Below are 21752 nucleotides of genomic sequence, written 5' to 3' on the forward strand. Positions count from 1 at the left end.
TACAAAGCATTCTTATTAAGTGAGAGTACCAACCCACACACTTAAATATAAGATGTAATCAAACGGTTCGAACATCAAACTACCATAATGTCCTCATCCTCCAAATAACCCCCCCTATTGATATACTGTACAGAGAACGTCGCACCTTCTAACGGCTCGCTGTAAGATTCAAATGTAACTTCAGTGTACGTTGACACAATTTCAGCTTGGTGCAGCCCTTTAGACATAAGTAGTGTGTAAACTCTTCCCCAAGATAGGACTGATGTTCAAACTAGGCTACATGTGAGCGTCCACATAGCTGGTGCAACTTTTGTGTCCCGTTACTGTCAAAGAATTCCTACGGCCCAATAACCCTGATACGTACTTTGTCTTCTAGAGAAGCCAAGGTCATGGTTTCATGTGATAATATACTTGGAATATTTCACATTCTCTGTCAACCTATTTTGCAGGTGGTGCAGTTTACTGCACAAGTCTTTGTCGTCTCTACTTCTGAACTTGTCTCTGGTAGATACGCTGTTTTCTGCCCTGTAGTTACAGTAATGATGTTGCTCAGAAACAGTCCGTACATGAGTTCTGAGAAATGCCGCTCCTTGTGCACAAATAGCATGTGTCTGTGTGTGACTGTGTAATAGAGTTTGTGTGTGAAATGAGTGCAAATGTGAGTAAAAGTGTGTCCACCCCCTAATAACTCGCTTTTGTCAGCAACTGTGGTAGCGACAATTAATCAGGTCTGTACTGACATAAGTGTTTAGCAAGTAATTAAATTCATCACAACAGGCTCCTATCGACCTTTGAAATGGCAAGCAATTGGTCAAGTGCCACTTTACCAAGGAGTAATGCCTCTCTTTAGGTAATTTCCAGCACCAGGATGAGTAAAAAGGGTCGTACGGTTACACTAAACAGTTTGTCACCATCCTGTCTGAGTTGTGCGTGTTGACCATGTTGCTCGGGTCAGATGTCTCCTCTGATTTGTGTGTCTCATATTCCTGCTGTTTTTGTTTCTTCACCCATGTCTTGTTGGTCATTAGTTGTTGTCATGTTTATGGTTCTGTCTTGACTCATTGGAGTTTCTGGTCATCAGTGTTTTCTTCATGTCATTTTCTTCCAATCGCCTTACCCTCCATGCAAGTTTAAATTTTTGTGAGGACTTCCCCAGTGGACGTTTTGAGCTTCCCAATATAGATTTTAAAATATATATTTTGTACACTTCATCTACATGGAGGTCTTCCTTCTTTAAAACAACATGCAATTTTTCAGGAAATACGTCAATTTGCCGTCCTCCCCAAAGCCAGACAAGAAGATGGCTACCCTTCTTTCTGTGTGTGCATCAGGGAGCTGAGACCGGCTAATTGCTAGTTAGCTTTACCTTATGAAACGACTGGAAGCAGGTGGGATGTGTTACCATCAACACATTTCACCAAAACAGTCTTGGGTTGCGTAAATACAACTAGGGTTCTATTATTCCAAATTATGAGGCATTAGAACTTCAGAATCTGTCGCATTGTCTGAACTACTTTCCCAGGTAGGTGCAGTGCTTTGACGTAGCGCCTCAGAAGTCCCTTTGTAACTGGGACAAAAAGAAACAACAACAACCAAATATTCACTGAAGACTAGAAGAGTGACTGCTACTACTAAACAGGGGTGACAGTAAGTGAGGATGAGCCTAAATCTTACCTGAGACAGTGGTGTGCTAACACTTCCCATCCACTTCCATTGATTGAGCTAAGCTAACCAGACAGGGCTAAGCTACCGAATGCAGCTCAGAAGAGAGAAGGGCTTCTGTCTTCTAATCTGGCTCTGGGAGGGTTGACAAATGTCCCAAAAAGTTTGCGTGTTCCTTCAAATCAGTGTTTTAACTGTTGTCTTCCTGCCTGCTGAATCTGCATTTCCCTCTCGTTGTTTTTGAACTCACATCACTGTGTTTTTATTTATTGTCCCTTTGTGCTTTCAAACCTTCATACGGAGCCTTCGAGTCTTCTTTGATCGTCGACAACTGAGATTCAATCAGAACTTTTCTGTGTTGCTCGAAACTTCTTCGGTTGTATCCCTGGTCTGGTTTCTCAAATCATTTTATGTTTACAACGCACACAGCTGGGATTTTTCCAAGTTTTTAAGCCTGGGAATTTGTGCAGACTCAGCAGGATAAAGTGACATGGAAGCAATATCTTCCAGAGAATTTCATCTTCTGCTTGCAAGTTCATACGTTTCTGATGCAGTCGCTTTACTTTCTTTTATTGTCTTTTTAAGACGACGGTTTCTCATCTTCAGTTCATGTGATTTCGACTTTGTATTTGGGATAATCGTAATGCATTAAGTTGACTTATGTGCCCAGTCCTTCTCTTCACCATTGGAATTCAATTCTTTGAATACATGAATCATTCATTCTTTGATCCTCTACTTGTTCTTATTTTCTGTCCTCTGTTTTCCGCCCTCCCTCATCTCCACCTTTACACCATTGTTCCTCTATTTTGTCCTTTCTGTCCTCCTGTCTTCTGGTGTCGTCATCTCTCTCTGCCTTTATCTTTTTTTGGTACTACCCCCTCCTTCTGTCTCAGTCTTTCGATGCTTGCTACAATCATAAAGCATATATAACACCCTCTGCAAAATACATGAGGGACGGGTGGTTGCTGCTGAAAAATAAATCTGTCTAATGCTAAAAATAAACGTGTTACATAAAAAGATTCTCTGCTGTGGTGCTCCATATCATCTAGTTGGGCCATGTTAAGTGAATGTGTGCAGAAGTTCAGTTTACTGCAAACTTGAGTTTTCCACTGCAGACGCAGAACTTCACGAGGAAGAAACCGCTCATAAATCTGCAGGTGTCAGATCTGCACTGGGGGTGGAAATGCATTCTTACAAATGAGCCGCTCTTGTGCTGCAAAAAATACCACTGCAGCCGCATATCTTTGTTACACGTTGGGCGGCATGGCTCAGGGGTGGAGTGGCCGTCTAGCAACCGAAGGGTCGCTGGTTCGATCCTTGACCCCGGTGACCATGTCGAAGTGTCCTTGAGCAAGATACTGAACCCATAATTGCTCCTGATGAGTAGGTTGGCGCCTTGCATGGCAGCCTCCACATCAGTGTGTGAGTGTGTGTGTAAACGGGTGAATGAGATGACACTGTAAAGCGCTTTGAGTGCCGCTAAGGTAGAAAAGCGCTCTATAAAATTGAGTCCATTTACCGTGTGTGTGTGTTGTTTTTTTTTTTTAATTATTGCTCGTGTGATAACTAACGCCCGTGGAACTCCGTTTATGTGCGACACTGTGCATAAAACATCCCTTAACAGTTTTGTTCTGGCACGCTCCAGAGAAGTGCAGGGTAACACAATATTCCAGGCTGAGGCGAGTCCTTCCATTGAAGTCCCTCTGTATAACAAATGTTGTGCTTCATTTACACATTCTGATAAATCGTTTGGGATAGCAGGGATTGTTCCACTCACAAAGCTCTTGGAAACCTTCAAGTATCTATTTGGCCAGGCTGCATTACACTGGCATCCATGTCACGCATGTAGGAGTGTTGTGAGCATTTATATTTACATAAATGTATTTATTTAACCGGGGTTAGAAAACATGGAATGCATTTAAAAAAAAAAAAAAGAAGACAGATGTGTTGTTCTAAATAATGTAACCTGTTGTTCTGCAGAATAACAGCTGGAATCCATCTGTTCTCCCTGTGCATGTAAACATTGCTGCATGAAATTATTAACGTTTTAAAATGAAGGCGCAATAAGTTATACATAAGTTATACAATAAGTTATTTAAAGCTTTGTGCTGGATAAGCACGACTATAACAAGCTTAATTGACCATTTATTAATGCTCTATTTGACCCTTGACACAGAAATGTATATATATTAAAAAAAAACCTCGCCTCTTCTAGTTGGCCTTGTCACTCCTCGAGGTGTGAGTGGCGTAGAGTGAGAGTTTGTTTCTGGGTAGTTTGTCCCCAGCCATGAAGTTGGTGCTGTACTGTATGCATTTGTTTATATTGTTCCATCTGATTTTAGTACGTAGTTTTTATGGTCTTCATTTCAAGTTGCTTTTTCTTATGAAGCCTTTTGTGAGTGATAATGATCGTGATAATAATAATAATCATAAGGAAACTTGCAGCGCTGCTACGTTGCGCTTGAGCCCCACTTTTTTCCTTGAAGCTGAAACATGAACGCCCAGAGTAAACGGTGACTAGACACATTATATGAGCGTTAACTAACGGTTAACTAAGCATCAACCAACCATGATGAAGATTTTTGCCAAGTGTTCATCACATGTTAGAGTGCAGAGACAATCAAAAGGGACACAATTCAAATTACATGTTAAGTACAAACAAAAGGCCGTTAGCCGATGCTGCAGTCAGTCTATGTAATGTGGGCGGGGCTCCAGCGTGTGATCAAAGGAACTGTACACAGTGTTTGTGTACTTGACGCACTTCTGATGTGGGATTTCTGTCCTCTCCCTTTTTGCAGTGTGTAAGGGAGGTCACATCCGCACCACTTCCTCTCGTACTGTCACTTACTGACAGATCCCAATGTGTTGGAACAAATGCTGCTTGAGTGTTGAATGCAACTGGAGGAAACGTGCGCTGGCCTGAAGGGGAAGCTCCTCCCCTCTTCCTCTCACCCGGCATGCGGTTCATATTTGGTGATGTGTTCATGCACCTCAAACAAAAAAAGCTTGCTTGTTTCTATTTCAATTATCCAGCAAATGCCTCACTTATGAGATTACAATTACAACATTATCTCACTAATGAGGCAAAACGAGAACATAATCTGCCAATTAGCGCCACGTCCCCCATTCATGCCCACAATGAGTACATTTCCTGTTTGGCGTGCTCCTATACAACATCAAGGGAGGCGAATCATTCGTCTTTAACGCGTTCTGAAACATCTGGATCTTAAAGCAAAACGCTGGAGTGTAATGTGTTGTGTTGTTGTTTTTGCTCCTAAATGTGTTTGTCCTGATTTAATGCAGCAGACAGTAGAGAGCGAATCCAGCGGCCACTCATCTGCTGAATCATTTATGAGAATAGATGCTGAAAGGACCCGCATTGCACGAATATATGTATAATTTGGAGATCCCATCCTGGCCCTCGCTGGAAATTCCTCACGTGCTGCTGTACAAACATCATCCAGAGGCACGCACACGCGCTCACGTACACACACATGGAAATGCAAATTCTATATCCATACGCCCACAGCTCCCACCTTGTAGTCAGAACAGCACCCATGACACCAGCGGTGGATGTATGAACTCTTAACACTGACCTTTGACCCGCACACTGCCAGAGGGAATTGTATGCTGGTGATGTGAAGCTTTTCAATTATGTATGAAGGCAGTAAGTCATGAATCCTCCTGATGCGCTTTATGAACTCTATTCACTGGTATAGAAAGTGTGACACGGGGGCCGGCAGAATTTATAGCTTCGAATTTGTTTGTGGGCACACTTGAGGCCAGTAATTGAGTAGAAATACTTTGTTATTCAGTGTTACATTTTTGATCTTGTGTTTATTCTTCACTGACGTCACTCAAAAATCATGTTTATTTTAAGTTAAAAAGGGGGAGTGTGATTTTAAAAAATCTGGTGGAAGAAATGATTTTTAGAGGGAAACTAAAATCAGAACATCATTGGTGGGCAGATATTTGTTTCCTGCCTGTTTTGGTTCCTCTTCTTCTTTTTCAAATCCCATCATCGATGATGAGGAAACAACAAAATACAGATGTGTATTCTTCATGGGCTTTTCCAAATGCTTTGCAAATACAGACAATACAAACAAAACTATCAACTATGAGTCAAAATGAGTTGTAAGATTATCAGCGTGACGACATCAGCAAAAATTAGAAGGAAAAAAAAAATCCGCAGACCTGATGGTGATTGAATTCCTTTGATGGATGTCCAATATTTCTATGTTTTCTACATTTGGGAACACTGACATATTTGCTCTCCAGGAGACGGATCAGACCATCTCAAACTGGTAACTGGCGAGTGAAAGAACTTGGCAAACTGGCACCTTAAAAGTCAACAAGTGACTTTTTGTGTTTCATGTCGACAAAACCTGAGGTGTAAAAACTAACAAGTTGAACTGTTGTGGGGTTTATGAGCAAGAATATTTCTTGGCTTCTTCAAGTCTTTTTTTTTCTTTTTCTTTTTCTTTTTCTTTTTTTTTTTGCGCCATGAGGTTGCCAGGCAACCAGCAGAGACTTCAGGATGTCCCTACTCTCAACCAATGAAGAGTGCCTTGGTGCACACACCTCCTCCTGACACAGGGGTGTGTCGTTTTATACTTCTGAGAGACTATTTAATGTCAAACATTTCTTTTAATACCTCACAAAGTTCAAAACTTTTACAGTCATTTTTAAAAAAATCAAATCAGAGATAAGTGGAATAAATGCCGACCCAACTAGTCCATGCTTAGAATTATAAATATATTATATGGAGCATTAGAGTGCTGGCGCGTGTGTGTGTGTGTGTGTGTGTGTGTGGTAGTGTGTGAGGATGGGCTGGTCCTCTTGAATGCATATTCATAAATATTTGGATCTTTTTTTTCTGGTAATTTGCTGCTAATCAATAGGTCGACAATAAATCTATAACTCCACTCCTCACTGCATTTCCATTTAATCATTCACATATAATTTTCAAGGCTGTTGAGATGATGAAAGGCCCCTCTGAGGTGTGAGGGGAGGAGTATTGGAATTGCGTCCCCCTGAGACTGATATTAGAGCTCTTCTAATCATGGTAGAGGAGTGAGGTGGTATTGTTTCCTCGCCTTACGTGTGATCAATCAACCGTCACTCAGAGCGACTGACGGCCTGCTGAAATACAGGCAGATTAGGAGTTTACAAATCAGCACCATGGACAGCGTCTAGAGAGCCTGAAGCGTCGGGAACCGACCGAACGCCACCCAGAGACTCACTCGCTGGCCTGAAAAATTAGGGAGGATTTACAGACTAACGTGTTGAGTTTCAGAAATGGTTTGCTGCATTCTGGCGACTTGTGAAAGCTGCTCAGAGCTTTTGTAGTTTCAACTGAACCTCCTCCTACCGTCCATCCCAGTCTTAGCCACAACTCTCTGTAGACTCAAGCTAGAGCTGCCCATCCAGCAGTGACAGTACATGCATTACCACCTAAACGATGCTGTCAGTTGTGCCTTGTTATTCTGAAAACATCTGTATAGAAACGACTCTGACCTACAGGTCCAGATTTGTGAAAACCAGCAGCAGGAGAGGCCAGAGGCACGAACCAGCTGGTGGTCTATGGTCTTCACTTGCCGTCCCCTGTGGAGCATGCTGGCGTGCAGCGGTTGCAGTTGGATCAGGCAGTTTTCTGCTCAACTATTTGGGCAGTTTTGTGTGTGTGTATGTGTGAGTGTGTGTGTGTGTGTGTGTGTATTGGTGTTTCTGCCAGCTAATTCCAGGGTCGCTGGCAACTTGTGAGTGTTTCATGGGCGTTTTATCCACCCCAGTGAGAGTTGCCCTGCTCACTGCTACTGTCAGGCGCTGCAGATGAGTGCGGTCAGACACGTGGCGGTTGAGTGATTTATTTAAGTTATTCCTGACCAGCAGCATAGTCTATTCATCTCAGCCTCCATCTTCCTGGGCCTAGCAGGTCCATGAGGCTTGACTGGCCTCGGCCAGACCTTTCTTATACTTGTATGTCCATTGGTGGGTGGTCACCTCATGGAGGAATCAAACCTGCAGACGTTACAAAAGGAGTATATGTAACTTGCAAGAGTTCTTTTTCCTTTTCGCTCTCATGTCGTCTGGGTAGAAAAACTCTAACATGGTGTCCCTGTATTCCCTTTAGACCCAGAAACCAGTTATGATAACAAAGAAGAGGGGGAAAGTGTCAAAAACTGGGAGAAAAATGGGAGAATTGTGACCCTGGGAGGGAACTGAGAGCTGGCAAAGGAAATCAGGACTCAGAAAACTCGGGGGGGTTGGCTGTATTGCTGAACTTTTCCACCTCACGCACTGCTAGTCATGAACACACTGTCCTGTTGAAATTAACCGTAACGTTGAAAGTCATATTGCGGGGCTAAAGGTATCAGGATAACGCCGAGGGAAAGTGGTGGTTTATGTTTTATTTTACTCATCAAATCCCATGAAAAAAGCCTAAATCCACAACATGAGGCACTGTAGTGTATTTGGAGTCGATCCCACAGGCTGATGTGAATACCCGCTGGAGCGCTGGCTTCCTGCGAGGCTTTGCTTGAATACTTGTCAAAATTTAATTGGTGTTGATGTTTCATGTAAGAGAAAATTCACTCCACACCAATTTTGATGCTTATGGCAGTCGATAGCTACACGGACTAGCCCAGAAGGGGGCGGGACGAGCTGTTTGTGTGAATGTTTCAGGGTGAGATCACTCACACACACACACACACACACACACACACACACACACACACACACACACACACCCTCGTTAGAATCTGCAGTGATGGAATTAAACCCGCTAAAAACCTCCCACTAACTCATGAGAATAGAGAGGCAGTCATACCCATCTGTGGATGCCTGAGCATGTGGTAGTCTGTGAATAATTGATGTGGCCTTGGTTATTGTGGTGTGTATGTGTGTGTGGCTGAGTCATGATACGACAACATTACACTTTTCTAACCTATTTTAAATGACATGGAAGCTTTTGTTTGACTGCAGTGACCCATTTCACCCCAAAAATACTTCAGAATGTATTTATTTATTTTTCTCCCGCCCAGCCGGCCTGGTTCCTGGTACTGAGGTACCATTTATCACCCAAACAGGGCAGACTGATAAGATTGGATTTTATTCTGTGCACATTGCAGATTTAAATATTTTCCCTCAGCGGTGACAGAGATCAGAGCTGATCATGTATCTGCTGCATAAACAGTGACAATGCTTGGGCCTGTCTTGTTAGATTTATATTAGTTTTTAATCCCTTCATTTTCTCTCAGCGAGAATGGCAGTTTCTGCTTTGCTGCTTTCTGGAATCCACGTTAATCATTGTTCAGATGTCAAGTGATTGATGTAGACTGAAGAAAACAACAATGACAAGTGTTAAGTTTCCTTACACAAAGATGCAAGGAACTTTGTTTTTTTTTTTTTATTCTTCATTAAGAGGATGGTCGTAGCGCTTGTTGTGTTGGGGGTGCTGCTGCAGCCTCATGGGAGGAGTGGAAGTAGAGGTTTGACAGGTTTAGCAAATCAAATTCCTCAAGACAGGAAAGGACTTTCAACAAAACACTTTGATGTGAGACGAACAGAGGACCCTCTCTCTCTCTCTCTCTCTCTCTCTCTCTCTCTCTCTCTCTCTCTTTCTCTCTATGTTCTGTCTGATGCAACGTCTCGTATAATCATTTTCCCTCCAACTCCTCTACCTTTCTATCCGCCCTCACCATCATCCGCGACTATCAGTGTGTCTCTCCAGTTACCTCTTCAGCTCATGTACTCTCAGCGATGATTATGAAAAACCAAGTTACACAGTCCAGCACGTATTCAGACAACCTTGAACTCCGCCCCATTGCATCTGTCACACACGCTCCTATTAAGGGATCATTCATGAATTTACATTGTCAGATCTCAAGAATAGGGTGGTGCAGTGGTCCTCACTGTGGCCCCCAGCAAGAAGGTTCTGGGTTGGAGCCCCGGCTGCAGCACGGGGTCTTTCTGTGTGAGTCTGCATGTTCTCCCTGTTCCTGCGTGGGTTCTCTCTGGTACTCCAGCTTCCTCCCACAGTCTGATGATGAGGTGATGATGAGAAAAGATCAAGAGTCTCGAACAAAGTATTTGATTTAGAAAACAAATAAGGATGTTTGAAATGGGTAGGGATGGGTACCAGGACCGGAATGATTGGTGCTGGTACCAATAGATTGGTGATGAAGTTCCAACAAGGTCCTTGACAAATATTGCTGCCATCACTATTAATGACATTTGTAACATTAATTCAATCTGGTTTAACTGGTAACCATCCCCTAATTATGTCACAGCTGCCGGTGCCACAAAAGATGTGAGGAGCTGGTGATCTATCGCTAACAGCGCAGCCGCCGAGCTAACGCTAACACCACAGCAGGCCAACTGCTGCTTAAATAATCAATAAACGGAAACTCACCTTTTATTGGTCGCAGCTTTGACATAACCTCTCAGTGATCAAATAGAAAACTCATTGATACTGAAGAAAATCACTTCATATTTGGAGCTAACAAGCTGAAATGAAATGTACAACTTACGCAACGGTGTTTGGCTGCATCTGCTGCGTCGCAGGTTGCCGTCGAACCAGGAAAAACAACTTTCAGCTCAGATATGATGCTTGTTCCTCTAGATGACTTCACGCGGCGCTTTCACGAGTCCCCGGCAGCAATACAGCCACAGTGTGAAGTAGATTGGGAGCATTTGCTCGCTGCCCTGTTCTCTTTTATGATGTCTACTCGGGAGTAGTTCACACCTGGTTGTTGCTTTCCCTCCAACAATTTTGCTGCCGTTTGGTCCCTTTGGCTTCCCACTGTCTCGGTACACCCATTCATCTCTCTGCTTCCTTCTGTTCTTTTACTCTTTGTCAGCATGTGTCTCTCACTTCACATCCAGCTCACCTCCCAACACTGTTCTGCGCTGCTTACACGGTGTCTTGTTTCATTTATAGCGATCTCATTCAGGTCGTTATCTGTGAGTGTTGACATCTTAAATCAAGCCGGGGCAGCTCCACTTCCCCTGAATCCCTTCTTCAAATAGTTTCTCTGTGATTGCACTCCTAGACCAACACACGTATGCACCACAATGCTGCAAATGCGCTGCACACCCATAATTTAACACTCATTTGCTAACAAAAGCTAATTCCCAGCACACTCTGTACATGCAAGCGCGCACTCACATGCCTAAAACCGCTTAAGGAGAGACAGCGCTACTTTATTGCAGGTGTGTGATTAGCCTGCCTCCTCTCCGGATAAGAGTTGTAATGATACATTTAATAGAAGTGAATTTGCTCTCCAGCTAAATGGAGCATGCACTCATGTACACTCACATGAGTGTGATTCATGAAGAGCATTAAGGCTCTTTGAAGATCAGCTGTAACACTAAGCCTCAATTTTTAAAGCATTTAAAAAAAAAAATAGGCTGTTTCTGAGCCTGGCAGGAATCACCACATGTATGCAAATTGTTCCCTCTATTTCCTCTCCTTCTTCTCTTCAGAGCATCTCACGCTTTGTCTCCATCTTTCAGTGCCTCTCTGCATCTCCTGACACACTCTCCCCTTCTATCTCTCCAACTTTTGTCCAGTTTTAATGGGATGAGCCGCCCTAAATTTCATGGCACATCTAAAGGACAGCACCCTTGGGAGCTGCTGTCACTGTGTAAGGGGTGATATGTGAAAGAAATATATTACATATAGCTGTAAAATAAGCAATAGCACATTAGCATTTTGGTATTAGTATTACAATTATTTTAGATTAAGGCTGTCAAATACAATTGATTTTGTAAATTGAATATGTAACGTTTTTAAATTTAGAAACGACTCATTGTGGATAAAAAGAAATGTGACATTATGTGTGCGCGAGTCACACAACATTCCTGTCAGTGGCTGCAATCACTTGGCCTGCAATAGTCAACTTCTGACCTACATATGACAATACGTTGATGGAACGGTTTGCATGAGTTGCTTATCACATACTAGAGAGAACAGTCTGACCGATGATGTTCACCCACATTCTGTCCCTGCTGCATCCTCTGTTGGAGTGTTTACCCACCAAAAATACTGCGACTCAGCCTTAACAGTTGCAGTCTTCTTGCCTTGTTTAGTGAACAAGTGGAGTTGCATCACAAAAGCAGCAGAATCTCCGTGTTCGGGATGTCTTGGTGTAACCAGAGTGTGGTAATGATAGTTGACAACGTGGCAGCAGGGTGATTTGCAATTTAAAAGCCCCCATTTGGAAACACTTGGAGATGATTTTGGTATGAATGCTACCTGTTGATTGGCATGCAACTTATGAATTATTCCTTTGCAAATGCAGTGAGAGTCTTTAAATGGATCATTAGTGTTCTACTTTTTTTTGTGACGTGTTGTCATACAGATATGTTGGTCTTTCCCCTCATAGAAATTCCTGTCTGAACAAGCCAACATCACCATAGAGACCAGATTGTCGGCTAGGAGCAAAAGACAGTGACTGTGGGTGCAGTTATTTATTGCTTTTAGGCAATAACGAAATTATAAAATGTGTATCTCGATAGATTTTAGTAATTTTATTACAGTTAATGTGTAATGTAAAATGAATCCGCTTGTTATTTGTTATAGCTTTATTTTGCAAAGCGAAAACTGAGTTTGTTGGAGCACAAAGTTCCCAGAAGCTGACCGCTATGCTGTCTTCAGTCCAGCCCAGAGTGAATATCTCCTCCTCCTTTACAATCCAGCCTGGAACTTCACGGACTTTTAGGAGTCTTTGCACAATAAATCCACAATGATGATGAACATCTTTTGTGAGTTCTGATTCAGTTCTTTGTGTTGAAAACAGCTCCGTTAATTCTCGCCACTGGCATACTGTGCCACGTGATGCTGTTGACCAATCAGAGATGGCACAGGAAGCTGCATAGCTGCAATATTCTCTATAGCCTCTTATAATGCTAACTAAAGAGGCACCAGATATGTCAGAATCAGGATTTACTGAATCTGTGTATGGCTATCTATGTATGAAGCAGGTTCCACTAAGAGTTCATTATTTGCGGAGTGAGTAATAATAAATGTGAAAGTGACCTGCCCAACACTTGTGTGTAAGTGTGCCAGTGCACCTTTGTTCCCAGAGCACGGTCACTGCAGCCTGGCATGCACAGGCGGTGGAAATAGAGCTGAGAGGAAGAGCGAGTGTGGAAGTGTAAAAGAATGTAAGAAAAGACCAATTTTATCACAAAGGTAAATGAGATTTTGTGTGTCTGCCATTTTGTGTGTGTGTGTGTGTGTGTGTGTGTGTGTGTGTTTGTGCGTGTGTGTGTGGCTATAAATTGGATATTGGGACATGGAAAATGACAGTGAGCAGCATGGCCACACAGAGCTATTTTTGTCCTTCTATCAGTCCTTCTCACGCTCTCTCAGCTCTGCGTTCTTTCTCTCCCTCCCCCTCCTTCTCCCTAACTTTCCACCTCCCTCTCTCCTCTCGCTGTCAAGTCCCTCTCATTCTCTCTTCTGCTGCCTAATGTATTTGCTACATCTGTGGCCATATTGGTCCAGTTTGACCAGTCCCCTCTTTAGCCCCCCACCCTGAAGCCGTTAGACATCGGAAAGCTAGTTGAAACAGTGCCACCACAGTCAAAAACCATCTCCTCACATAAAACATCTTGAATTCTCACTCTGTTAAATGCTTTGCAAAATTCTGCAACTTCAAGTCAAACGATCAGTCTTTCCCAAGTTTATTGCATAATATCTAGCAACGTAGTCAGTTTTTTTTTTTTAGTTTTTTTTTTTACCCTTTTATATTCACACAGCGCTGTTGTTATGCCCCAGAGGTAAATTCTTTGGAAATTTCTGCAATAGTTAAGCAGGATTTCCCTCCACTCCTTGTCATCATTTTCTTACCAAGTTCTACAGTAGACAGCCCGGCTCTAGAGCATTAATCTCTATCCATAAAAATTCAATTTCAGCTTCCGCTACAGTAAAATTCTCCCGCAAGAATTAACGAGGGTTAGTCTGGTTGACCGGACAGGTAGCAGGTTAAAGACGACTGCATAGAAAAGATACAGAACCATCGAATATACTCAGTTAAGCTTTCAGTGTGAATTGTTCTGATTGATTGTTCTCACAATACAATAGCAAGCATGGGTTTGCTCACGGTTCTCTTCATCTAGAACACGCTCTTCGACAACTGTACATCTGCTGTAAACTTTTCATCTTTGTTCAACATGCCTGTGCTGCGTCTGTCTGTACTGTCTGTACTTAGCACAGCACATACATGGATATTCTAAGACTGTGCCTCCCTCCGGAGTGTGCAACAACAGTGGCAGAACATCAAGAGGATTATACACTCCATGAGGACAACCAGAGACTTAGACAGCACTGCTCTCTCTGCTTGCCTTTAAGCCTGATCCCAAAAGGCAGGAAAGGAAAGTGGGGTGTAGTACTTCTCCAGAGAGAAAGAAAGAGCTGTAGATGAAGGGGCAAAAACAAAATTAAAAAAGAAAGAAAGAGAAACAACAATAGAGGGAAAAGAAGTGAATGAATGAAGGAATGGAAACAGGAAGTGTGTAATGATGAATGTGTGCCCAGTGCTCTGTGGGATTGTTGGCTGGCGCTGTGGCTCAGAGCAGCCACTCCAGTCCTGCAAGCAGCCTTATGTAATGAAGCTTCATCCCTGTCTCTCCACATTGGGGAGAGGGACAGCAGCACTTCCTGCTGCGGCGCAAATGTGTTGAGCTGGAGCTCATTAATAAAGAACATGAACCAGGTCGCTTGTTCAGTTCTGGCCCTGCGTACATCACACCCAGCCCAGCCAGTTAACCGTGTTAAAATAGGTGCAGTTCATAAGATGTTTGCTCAGATGTGACATTGGTTTTATGCATTTGGTTTTAAAGGTCAGTTGTGAGGCTTTTGGATCAGCTGCTGTGTTACAGATTGGGCAAAGAGTTGCACATTTCATGGTTTTACAGCGACTGTAAATGGGTTCCCTTGGCTCTGCCGTGCAGAACACTGCCAACTGAACGTACAGTAGCTGGCAAAGTGTGCTGAGGGCCCGACAGCCACCAGGAGGGCCCCAAACCATGAAATAACAAATGTGGAAGCTTCTTCTCATAACTATTTGTCAACTAAAGATTAAAAAAAAAAAATGCATCTTTACTTGAAATCGTAATCTTAGACGATCCAGCGCTTAAAGTTCTCTGTATGATAAAGGTAATGAGTTAGCACCGTCACCTCACAGCAAGGGCGGTTCTGATTTTGGAACGTGTGGAGTTTGCTTGTTCTCCCTGTGCCCATGTGGTTTCTCTTGGGGTGCTCCGTCTCCTTCCCACAACCCAAAAACTTACCAGTGAGGTTAATTGGAGACTCTAAATTGGCTGTCGGTACGAATGCTAGTGAGAAGGGTTTTCTGTGTCAATATGTCGGCCCTGCGATGGACTGGCAACTTGTCCAGAGTGATCCCGCCTCTTGCTCGATGACAGCTGGGAAAGGCTCTGACCTTTACCAGAGTGAGGGCTGTGGATGAATGGATGGATGGGTGGATGGATGGACTTATAAAGGTAATGATGGTCTTTCTTGCAGACCACAATCTCTTCATCTCTCTAGATCACTTACAGTAGTTTAGAATTGAAGTGGGTACAGGTCGTATTTATTATTTCAGCTTTTCCAGGGTTGCTCTTTTTATTCTTCTCATTTTCCTGCAACGCAACACTTCTTACACATATTTTGAAAGTCCTACTTCGGGTCCAGGTCACAGGATCAAGAATACAGCAAACGTTTCACCGCCCAGTGGAGCCTGTTTGAAACAAAACAAACAACCTCTTCCGTTGTCGATCAGGGGGGTCACAGTTGCTTCGGCAGAGTCTTTATGCTTTTATCTGGAGCGAGTCATTGTCCCAAGAGACCACATCCACATAAAGTATTGTATTTATATAAAAACGACCCTGCAGGGCTAAAGTTTAAAAGCTCTTCAGAACCAGGCTTGGTGTTCTAAACTGTACCACATGGATGCATGTATGTGCTTCTGGTTAAGAGGGTCAGGTGCTGCTGCCAAGGGAGGCAGACAAAGACAGACTAGATCACACAGAGGCAGTGAAGGAGAGAAGCTATTTGGGGAAACCTCACCCTCCCAAGCTCTGCACCACAGGTGCTGAAAGAAACACACATGAGTCATTTCATAGGGAGACAGTACACGTGAGGATGCAAAGTATGCATCTGCTTGGACATCTGCACGGTTAAAATGGTGTGCATTTACCCTACTTGCTTAAACATGCGTTAGCACACATACATTCACACACAATCTCTCTATCGCTCTCTTATTTGCATGTTTGTACGGAGGAATTTCCCCCCATGGAATTGAATAGATTGATAGAATGGGGCAGGCGACTGAGGTGGGAATAGGGAGGGAGAAAAGCAATTAAAGTGGCAGTCAAATGGTAGCGGTGCAGCAGAGCATCAGATGGAGTCAGTCCCTGGTTTAATTACGCCTAGCTTGCACCACCAGGACACACCACAAGAGTGAGAAACATGTGGTCAGGCTTCATGTTAATGTGCAACCTCCCTCACCCTTTTGATGCAGGAGAAAAAAGACAAACGGATTCAAATCTAGATGAAAATCTTAAGAAATGCAGATTGTTGAACGCATCTTTTAATAACATACTTGTAAGATAGTAAAAGGTCTTCAAATCTTATAGTCCTGTGTCTCAGAATAAACAGATGCTAAGATGAGACGGCTGTATTTTCCCCCTCATGGTTTCTAATGAATGAAAATGACCTCGCGTGCGCTCATCTTAGTCAAGTCAGTTTTATTTGTATGGTGCCGTATCACAACAAAAGTTCTCTCATGACACTTTCCACTCCTTCAATGAACCTCCACCCAACAATTCTCCATCAGCAAGCACATCCTGCAACAGCAGCCACCAGAACCTTCCTTTTAACAGGCAAACTCCAAAGTGATTAATTGATGGTCAGACAAAAGCGCCTTCTGTGGAAATACAACTAGATGTTCGGCTTCAATTCCACATGTTAGGATGAGGGCGAGGGTGTGGTTGTGACGGTGAGTGGGTTCATGGACAGACTGATGGACACCAACTGAGTCTAGCAGCACCCAGGCTGTGGTTATCAACATCCTCATGAATATTGAAGTCACCTCCAATCATGACTTGATCTGATTTGAGAACTAAACTGGATAGAAACTCAGAATTCAGAGTGAGGACCAGGAGGGCGGCACACAATAATAAATAAGAGTAGAGTTTTCCAGGCTGGATGAGACAAACTGAGAATCAGGCTCTCAAATGAATTAAAACTCATTTTGGGTTTAGGATTTATTACTAAACTTCTGTCAAAAATGGCAGCAACTCCACCTCCTCTGCCAGGTGGAGGGTCTTGTGTTTATTCTCCAGATGTGAAGTGACATTCATGTGCAGAATGTCAACTAACAGCAATTTTCAAGTATATCACAATTTTATATATGTAAATAACGTTGTGTAGAAGAATGGAGGAAGAATCTGTATGTTAATGTGGTCTTTGGCAGCGCAGCAGATACATACAGTACAATCCCATCCCACTCTCGCGCTCGCTGAAGCCTCATTGTTTGAATACATGCTGATTTTATCGTGCATGTCGTCTGCGGGATGGCAAGAAAACTGATTTAACTTTGCTCATGATGGAAGCTGTTGAGAATGTGGTCATAGAGTCCAAAAATATACATGTATTTGAAAAAAAAATGCATTGCAGTTTGCACTAAAAAGACAGCACCCTTGCTGAATCTAAATTAAACGAAACTGTGAGCTCCTGTTCATTTCCACCACCTTCAAGTTATCCGGATCCTTTACATGTCCCAAATTCTCAGTGTTTGTCTTATATGAGTCGGCAGCCTGACAGCTACAGAGGAGAAGAAGAAGCCAGACAGAGAGAGAGAGAGAAGAAGAAGAAGAATTGAGCGCCGGAAGGTGATGAGGTGTTTCAAGAGTGGAAAAGGGGAAGAAAAACCCACTTTGAGAAAGACAGAGAAATGGAAAGAGGTTGCGGACTGAATGCAGTAATGAGTTGCTGGGAGAATGAAGTCAGGAAAAGGGAGAAGTGAAGAGGTCCGCTGTAAAGCTGAGAAAAACAGGAATAGAACAAGAAAACAGTGAGTAATGAGAGCAGGAGAGGACACAGAGAAGCAGAGGGACTCATGTCAAAAACGAAGAGTGAAAACCTGGTAATGAATGAGGGCGTGAAAGAGACAGTCGGCAAAAAAAGAGACAGACAGATAGAGGTTTCACACGCCTGATCCTTAGCCAGCTCTTTTGGCCTTATCAGGCAAGCCCAGACATGGGAGAAAAACATGCAACCACAATGCACTGTGGCTCCTGCCCATCCGCCTGGAAAGAACCCCTAACCCCGTCCTATCAGCACAGAGGTCGCCTGCCAGTGCCAGTGGCTCTTCATCTCTGCATTCAGGGAGAGATTTGTGTCCTCAGCAGACAGATGAGCATACACTAATATGCTCACACGCATACGTATACGCCCCTGACACAGCTAGTGGCACTCAAAAGTGAAGTTCAGGTCACGTCGTCTTTAACCAAGGGGACACAATTGAAGCGTACATCTGCAGAAATACGAGTGCATGCTAACGCATCCTTTGCAGTAAAGCCATGCAAGCGTATAAACCAGCTGTAGAGATTATGTTTGGCTGCGTGTGAATAATTGATTAGTGAATCTCCCTTTGTTTCTAACTACTAATTATAGCCGACATTAATTCTATGCAAAACGAGGGCACCGGAGAGTGTTTCCCCGCTGGAGGAACGCAAGGTTGTACAGCCAAAAATGTCTTCTTAAAGGAATATACCAGCTGTTTGGGAAATAGTATTTGGTATCTTCTAGAGCCAGAATGCAGCATAGATGCCAAGTAGGTAGCTAGCTGAGAGCTGCCAACACCTTAGCATTAGCTTAGCACAATGAATGGTAGTGGGTGGTAAGTGTTAGCGTATCTCTGTCAAATTAACTCAAATGTACCTTATTCCTCCTGCATTAATATACGGTAAACTTGGAGAAAATTTCTCCTGAAATTACAATTTGAAATGAGGAGATATTCAAATTTTGGAATCAGACACATTGTCGGAGCTTCTTTCCTGACATGGTGGAGTGATCTGACGTAGCAGCTGCAGAGCCACGTGATAACTTCAGCTGACAAACTATCTGATTCACCACAGACAGGCTGGTCATGTGGGCCTGAGTTCTATACAGGCCTTGGCCATTGAGGTGGAGAAGCAGGGCGTCCTTCGTGCTAAGCTAGCTAGCACTCACCGGATCTCTGAGGGCCCTCATGGAGAGAAGAGTATATTTGCTCTGGCTTTAGGGTGGATGGAACAAAAACAAAAAAATCATATTCTCCCAAAAGTTTGCGTGTTCCTTTAAACATTTTTGGACACAGACGTGTGAGTCAGTCAGCTCACACTGAGATCCAACCGCTGGCAATATTGAGGGAGGCTGATGAGTCTGCTGTCTACATGCACACATTAGTGCCACTACATTTATCACAGGGCTTGTTTAGTGACATATAATTCGCAGTGAATTTTCCGTTCTTACCTGATGTGCACTTAGCCAGATGTGCAGGTTCCGCTGTGGGTTACATTTGAAGACCACTGAGTTTGTGAGATTGTGTGTGTGTGTGTGTGTGTGTGTGTGTGTGTGTGTGTGTGTGTGTGTGTGTGTGTTTTCTCAGCGTCGGTCTTACTAAGTGTGACTCTGGCAGATAGACATTGATGAGGTGGTTGATGAGTTTGCGAAGCCATTTCCACAGCTGAAGGGTGAAACCCAGCGGACTATGTGATGTCATTTCAACTTGACACAGGCGTGAAAAATCGTCATCAAAGCCTCTCGAATCCTTCTTCTTCCATTTGAAATTGCACATTGTGCATGGTAGGAGAAAGAGAGAAGCGAGAGAAAAGGAGGGAGGAAGAAATGTGTGTGCACAAGTCCGCTGCAAGCAGAACATTTTTCATGCAAAATCTAATTCAGCCTCACAATAGGGGAAGGATTCTCTGCTTTGGCAGTCTCGCTATCATCTGTTTTACCTTTTGTGATTGAGATATTTACCTTTCAAGACAGCTTCCTGAAGAATACAACACAAAACATAACATGGAGTGTCAGTGTTGTGCTTTGCGACTCCGTCCATCTGTTGTAGATCAACCCGCTCGTCTCACGCCTACCGACCACATGTTACTGTTTTCAAGCTGCTGACTGAAACACGTCTGTTGAAACTACATGGCAAATGAGTTCATCTCCAGAGAACAGCAAAGGATGAATACCAGACAAACTGCTCATTTGTCGGCTATGTTTTGGTGATTCAATGCCGACCTTGCATGAGGTTTCAAAAAAAAAGAAAAAAGGAACATCTTCTGGTAGCTGTAATCCCTTGATACTCTTTCACAACCCAGAATTTTGGCGGTTTAAATGGAAACCCTGGTGCAGTTCCTTTTGGAGCTTGTGAAAGCAGTGATTGTACTTTCTCAAGCAGTCTCGGGCTGTTTCCAAGAGAAATCTGTTGCGGTTTGATTGCAGTAAGAACATAATCTGACCCTGACCCGTCTCGGTTGCAGGAGGTGAACCAAATCTTGGAGGATCGTGAGCTGACTTTGTGTGCAGCATTTGCGTAGAGGGAAACAAGACGACTGATAACATTGCACGGAGAGGACTGACTTGGACCTCTGCTGAAATCTGATGTTTACAGTGTGAAAAAACTTTTTTTTGGATAGTTTTGAATTTTGGACCATCAGCCGCAAGTTCTGGTGTTTCACGTCCTTCTTGGAACCAAGTGAGAGACGTAGCAGAAGACAGAAAAGTCCTTGTGCAGGTCCTGTAGTGTTGCCTGCTGTTGTCTCCTCCTTTCCTGCCAATGATGGTGCAATTTTGGCATAATGAGAACATTTATTCTGTGAATTTGAAAACTAAAGTATTATACGTGAAACTGATGCTGCTGGTAATGCTGTAATAATAATAATAATAATAATAATAACATTATGTTGTCAGCAAAGTAATTTTTTTTTTAGATTTCATAGTTCCTCACAAGTAGCTGACCTCCATAAATCTGACAACAGTGTTCCTTTCCAAAAGCGGCACGACAGCAGGTGCTTTTGGAAAGGAGAGACGAGTTGAGAACTGTCACACCATAACGTAGGAGAAGTTGTTGCCACTCCAGAGACTCTCAACCACTAATTCACCACAGTGTTGCTGTCTGCCTTCATTTGATACCAGTCATGAAGCATTTTTATATCTTGTCTGAACCAATAATAGCTTATTGCTTTCTGAAAACTTAGGTTATTTGTTGTGCTCCAGCTTGATGTGAGAGTGATGTATCTACTGTAGCTGCATGGGCAGTTAGCAGTGGGTGTGAAGGTATTACGGTGTTGTTGTTGTTGTTGTTGGTTTTTTTTTCCCTGAGAATCAAAGATGCTTTATCTAAAAAGAGATGCGTCAGAGATGAATGTGTTCAGGCAGAGAGAGCAGAGCGCAGCTGACAGACAACTAGATTAACTGCGCTGACATGAGGCTCCCGCGGTGAGTGTTAACGCTTTGCTAATAATGGATTTGCTGACCTAAAATGTAAAGCAAAGTCATTTGATATGGAATCAGGTTGTGTCGTGTGCCTGCTTTTTAATACAGGTGAGGTCAACTGGAAAGAAAGGAGGGTGTAACTGCAATGTGCGGTGTGTGTGTGTGTTAGTGTGTGTGTGACTGGGGGCAGCACTGATTGACTTATTATGTAGGTAATGGTGTTGTCCTCTCAGACCCAGCTGGCCTGACAGCTCATGTCACTGGGGAAATTGTTAACACGACACCTTTTATCTCAGCACATCAACAGTGGCTGCTGCACAAACACAACGTGCTCATGCTGCTCATTTAGCTCTGAATATTTTGAATGGCAGACTTGAGTCACGAATGAGTGTCTTTACATTTTGTCCGCTGCCATATGAGGTCAGCTGTTATGGGTTAGCTAAGGCAATACACCATCAGCAGCAATAATAATCGTGGTTGCTCACCTCCGTTGGAGGGCCTCTACAAAACAACAAAGCTCTCTTGACTAATGGTCGTTTGATCAAATAGATCGCACATCATCCAGAGCGCCGCCAGCGTGTTTGCTCCTCTGATG

At 43.3% G+C, this 21752-nt stretch overlaps 1 protein-coding gene across 5 annotated transcripts in view; it reads left to right on the forward strand.

The window, feature by feature from the left end:
- trpm3 (transient receptor potential cation channel, subfamily M, member 3) overlaps window positions 1-21752 on the forward strand; it is a 167442-nt gene that overhangs the window by 58617 nt on the left and 87073 nt on the right. The gene's annotated exons all lie outside the window — the stretch shown is intronic.

The sequence above is a fragment of the Aulostomus chinensis genome, chromosome 6, assembly GCF_037954235.1.
Source record: "Aulostomus chinensis isolate RoL2024-O1b breed Wild chromosome 6, RoL_Achi_v1.0, whole genome shotgun sequence".
Lineage (NCBI taxonomy): Eukaryota > Metazoa > Chordata > Actinopteri > Syngnathiformes > Aulostomidae > Aulostomus > Aulostomus chinensis.